This window comes from Gossypium hirsutum, chromosome D01 (genome assembly GCF_007990345.1).
Source record: "Gossypium hirsutum isolate 1008001.06 chromosome D01, Gossypium_hirsutum_v2.1, whole genome shotgun sequence".
NCBI lineage: Eukaryota > Viridiplantae > Streptophyta > Magnoliopsida > Malvales > Malvaceae > Gossypium > Gossypium hirsutum.
The window spans coordinates 54,856,246-54,862,027 of NC_053437.1; the positions used below are offsets into that span (position 1 = coordinate 54,856,246).

Genomic DNA, 5,782 nt, shown 5'->3' on the forward strand with positions numbered 1-5,782 from the left:
ATTTAACTAAGCCCTATCAATGCTTTGATTGGTTCATCATCCCCTTCGATGGTAGCAAACACAGATTGTTTCAGATAGTCCCTTACCATATGTAAACTTTCACAAAGAAAGCATTTCACTAGCTCATTCGGTTTGTTGTTGGGCTTCCACTTCCCATCGTGTGGTTTCTCATTACCACCATTGTTGTTGTTATTCTCAACCTGTCCTTCTTCATCTCCCCTACCATTTCCCTTCTCTTTGAGCTTGGAAGACTCGAACTTATCTTTCTTTGAAACAAGCTTGATTAAGAACTCCACTACGATCATGGCTTTGGAGAGTTCTATGATCCCTCCACGTTGCAACTCTTGCTTTGCCCAAGGCTTCAGCCCATCCATAAAGGAGAAAAATGTCTCCTTCTCACTCAAATTAAAAATCATTTTTATTGATTTTTTTGTTTGACCTTTATTATCAAAATATGCTTTCAATGTTTTTAAATCTTTAGTGTACACCTTTATTAGTATCTTACTTACTTTACTTGCCTTTTGATATACCAAAAAGGGGGGAAAAAGATGAATTTTTCATATCCATATGTTTTTAAGTGTTTATACTTCAATGTTTATGCAAATGAAATTATGATCATGCATCTATGTTTATTGATATGTTGTTTAATGCATGGCATTGATAACTTTTGGATTTATTGAATTTTTTATGCTTAACGCCATTTTTTTCTTCAAATTCAATGTGTTTAAAAACCTTGTTTGAGTGATTTTAACTTAATTTTTCAAAGAATGTTTTTATTAAGAGTGTGTTTTGAAAATGTCCAAATGATTTATGATAGTTTTTTTTTTTCAAAATGAAAATTTCTCTGAAATTTTTACCATATAAAAAAAAGGAGATGATAGTTTGAATTTTTCAAGCTTTTGATATAAGTAAATTTAAGATAAATTTTATATATTTTATTCGTAAGTCACTTGGTGAAATTTTTTATTGAAAATTTCATTAAACATGTTCAAAATTTTAAAATATTCAAAAACATGCTCTAAATGTGTTTTTACTTGTACCAAATGTTTTTGAGTTAACCCCCAAGCAATTTTAAAGGGTTTAAATGTTTTTAAAGTGATTTGGTGGCTTAGTATCGATACCTAAAATTTAAGTATTGATACTTTGCAAGTTAATAGGCACAACACAAACTAGAGGGCCATACTACTGATACTTGTTTTTGAGGTATGGATACCTTCTATATAGGTATCAGTGCCGCTGTGCTATAATGACCTTCTAACGATTACGTTTTATAAGTGGTATCGGTACCCTTTTTAATGGCATCAATACCACATGTTGCATGACCACTTTTTCACACAAAATTTCACATTGCAATGGTTCTATTTTGTCCCAGTGACTCCAAATGACTATAAATTAATTCCTTAGTATAAATACACTTTAGAAAACTACAAAGGATAATAGAGCAATATCCAAACGTCAAAATAAAGAGAATACACTTTAGTTCTTATTTTTCATTTTCTTGTACATAGTTTCTAAGTGTTTATTGCAATATCTTTGTATAATTCTTTTTTGTTCTTTCGTGGGCTTAATTTTGGAAACACACATCTATTAGAGGGTTATACTTTGTTTACTTAAGTCACCAATTATTTTCTGGAGGGTTTTTAGTTGAGCCACAAAAACTAGAGAAATTCTAGTTTACACTTGGAAAACTAGGAGGAAAGGTTTTCTCTAAGTTTTAGTAAAATATAGTATCTATAAAGGTTATAACTTTTTGTTGTTTTTTTTAATCTTGCTAATTGTGGCATTAGTGTTCGATATACTTTCAGGGTCATTTTTTAGTCATTGGTTAACTTCAATGCATGATGTAACTTTGTAATGTTGAAAAACACATTGTGTTGATTAAACATGTACATAAAATAGAAAGATGAAATGTAAGGCCCTAAAAATAGGTCTAGTAGTTTCGGGTAAGTTTATCAGGTTCCGAGTGAAAAATTAGGAGTTAATCGGGGTTATTAGTAAGTTTTCTCTTAGTTTAGTTAGCTTAGTTTCATTTAAAAAATCGGGAAATAATATTTTGAAAAATAAAAATATTTTAGAAAAATTAATTTTATAGTTTTAAATAATTTTTGGGTAAAATAAATATTTTGGGTCAAATTAGAATTGAAAAATAAATTCAAATGGGGGTTTAATTGAGAGAATTTAAAATATTAATTATATAGGACCATTTTTGCAAAACAAGAGAAACGTTTGAGTGGTTTTATTGAAAATTACCCATGTTTTCAAAATTTAGGAGGGAAATGATTACCTGTAAAACAAGGGAATTATGAGAGTGATTTGATGGTAATTTCCCCAATTTTTGAAAATCAGGTGGGGTTTTTTAGCCCAATAACACTACAACCCCCTCACTTCACACACAATTTTCACCCTATTTCTAAGCGTTTTCTCTCATTTTTATTTTTCATTTTCGAAGTCTACATATCAAAGATTAGATCTCATATTTTATTTTCTCCAAATTCTCTCAAAATTCTCCAGAAAATATTTTCAAAGTTGGGAAAAAACTCATCCCAGTTCTTCAAAGATCATGATCCGATCTTCAATATTGATGATTCTAGATCGATTGAAGGTAATTTCTCAAGTCTAAATTCATTTTAAAGTTGTTTTTAATCATTATTTTCTATTTAAATCAATTAAAATGGTTTTTCAAATCTTGATATCTTCTCTCTTGAATATGAAATTCATCAATGGTAAATTCATGGTTTTTAGTTGGAATCCAAGTTTAAATGAATATCTAAGCTCAAATCATATTTATTAAGAGGTTTTTGTTCAGAAAACAAAAGATTAAACTCGTTTGATTGATCAATTTTGACAAATCCATTTTTAACTAAAAACATGAGTTCATTTTCTGAAAAATTATGAAACGGTTTGTTTGATGAAATGTATGCTTAGGTTTTGTGTTGATAGATTAGAAATTATGTTTAGAAATGGTTTCTGTTGCAGATAAGGTCATTTAGGGGATGAAATTTATATTTTAGCTATACCGTAAATTTTAGGTAAGGTAGATTGGAGAGGTGTTTTAGATCCGTGTAGTTCATGATTTTTTTTCGATTTTCTTGTTGCTAATGATAACTTGTAACATGTATTTTATCTTTGTTTAAGCTCCACAACGAGGAGAGGCCATTGTTAATCAGAATCGAGGTCCGAACGCAGCTACTTGACATACTTTGGCTTGAAAAGCAAAGTGTGAAGGTGGGTGGTTTTTGAAGGCAATTGGTAAACATGCCTATTTACAATGATTCAATTGTATCTGAAATGGTTTAGATTATTAAAATTGATTTTAATTTTAAATAAGCATATTTGTAAATGGTTTATGGAAATTGTGAATTGTGTGGTTGATATGATTGATTTGAATTGTATTGAATAATAATTGGAGCATAGATTATTGTATATTAGAGCACTTGGTGAGGTTTTATGATTGGTTTTAGATCCATGGACAAAGACACTTATTGTGTTTATCTATGTTGGTACTAAATTTGCTAAGTGACATGATTTAAATTGAATTTTTATATCATGAACTAAGTGCTTAAATATCAGTTTTTATACCCTGTATGATTGGTTATATTGGCAACATTTCATGATGGATCCATCGGATATACATGCCAAAGGATTAGTGAGTACTCACCACTATATGTGTTATTTGTCAGCATATGGCTCTAGGAGTATTGATTTTGTTGGAGTGGGTAAGGGAGTGTTGAGCTTTTTTCTCCACTCAATTATTAGCAATTTTGAGGTGATACAAGGGAGTGTGTGGCTACACCCCACTCAATCGAAGTATTGTATTTGATATTTGGGAGATCGGTCATGATCACATGTTTATATTTTGCCATGGATGTCATTTTCCAATATAGGTGTTTGTTTGTTAATTAAATTATGTTTCCATATGCCATAATAAATATGATTTTTACTCGTGGAATAACATATGGAATTATGATGTTATGATGTTGCATTGTTGCTGGAAATTTTAGTCAATTGAATGTTATAATTGAGCATGAAAATGTAATTGAAACTATGATTCATATACTCGAAATTTGATACATGATTTTCCTTGTTTTAAGTATGTTTTTGGTGTGATTTACTTATTGAATTTATGACCACTCACTGAGCTTTTTCAGCTCACAGCCTCACAGTTTTGTTCAGAATTTTTTTTTCACCTTTGGGGAAATGAGGAGCAAGGGTAAGGCTGGTCCAAGTTCAAAGTTATTTGGTAATATAGATTAAGGACTCTTCTTTAGAAACATTAGAGGGCATTGTGGAACTTAATTGGGATAATTTGATATTCTTGTAATGGACATTTGAGACTTTTATTTGGATTTTAATTTTGAGATGTTATGCTTGTTTTTTTTAATGATTGATTTTATGGTTAAATGTTGTGTGGATTATGGTATGTTGCTAAGTGATATCATGGTGATTGAAAACATGTGATTGAAGCATTGAATTTTCACTAATACATTTTAATTGTAGCTTATTAAGGACTGGATAGCTCTGTGGCTAAGGTAAGTCCATTGTATGATTTAATTGTTGTTTGTTAAGCATGATTTTGAATATTTAAATTATGAATACATGTTGTTTATTGGTTGTAATTGGATTAATTAAAGTTGTATATATATTATTAAAGTAATAAAACTTAGCTAATATAGTCTTAATTAGTAAATGGATTAAGGAAAAATGGTTAATTAAAATGAATTTGAGGGGTTTCCCAAAAAATTGATTAAAAGGAAGTTGGTAATCATTTAGAATTAAAATCGGGATCATGTAGTTTTAAGTGGTAACATGACTAAAATACCCTTAGAGTTAAATCCTTAAAATAGTTTTAAAATGGTTCACAAATCACTTCTGCAATAAGATTAGACAGTTATTAGTTAGAATTAAGGTGTTATAAGATTGAGGTGTGTTTTGGGGTGGTTTTGTGCTGGAGAATCACTTCGGTGGCTAATGTGTTGCTTTAGATTCGGGTCGGGTCGGTTCGTTATGGTCGGGTTTGACGTGTCACATGAAACTCATAATAATAAATTTTTTTAGTCTAGATAGAAAATATAAATTTTTTGATGACGTCATGGGCTCAAATTTCATCACCAAAGTTTTAGGTTTTATTAACTCATAAAAACGACCATTCCTTATTTTTTTTTACATTTTTTTAAATATTTTTTAAACTTTTTATAATGAAAAAAATTATATCCAAAATGAATATAAATAAATAGATGCCCAAACTCAAGCACACTTGGAGCTCATTTGTTTAGATTGATTTCGAACTTAAATATTTCAAATAATTTTATATTTCTTGATTCTTTTTTTTTTTTTGTAACATGGATCAACACGCCAACATCATGACAACTAATTCAACAGTTGTTAAAAACCTTATCAACGCATTAAGTTCAATGATGGAAATCATTAGTCAAAGGGCTCAATCAATGTATTTTTAGCATTTTTTTTAAAGTTATGTGTTTTTAACATTGGTGTGATTTTCATGGAGGGACTTGATTATTCATTTTTTAAAAAGTATAACACTTAGTGTATCACTTTAATTAATATATGCAATGTTCTTACTTTTAATTTAAGATGGGAATTTGATTCATGTACGTGCAACTCATTTATTTACTCTCATTCCTTTTCCTTTTTTTTAATTTTTATCAAATTAAAATTTAATAAATAATTCATTTTGCATTTTGTCATCACATATTATATTGGAGTATTATTTGTTACGCATGTTTTAGTGTATAAATTAACAATAAATTAATTCATTTGATAA

The 5,782-nt window shown here is 29.2% G+C and overlaps 1 long non-coding RNA gene across 1 annotated transcript; it reads left to right on the top strand.

The window, feature by feature from the left end:
* Positions 1 to 2,429: 2,429 nt before the first annotated feature.
* On the top strand, positions 2,430 to 4,353 carry LOC121213949 (uncharacterized). The gene is made up of 3 exons (XR_005909528.1): positions 2,430 to 2,602; positions 3,136 to 3,225; positions 4,174 to 4,353. It is a non-coding gene; the product is annotated as an uncharacterized lncRNA (long non-coding RNA).
* Positions 4,354 to 5,782: the final 1,429 nt, after the last annotated feature.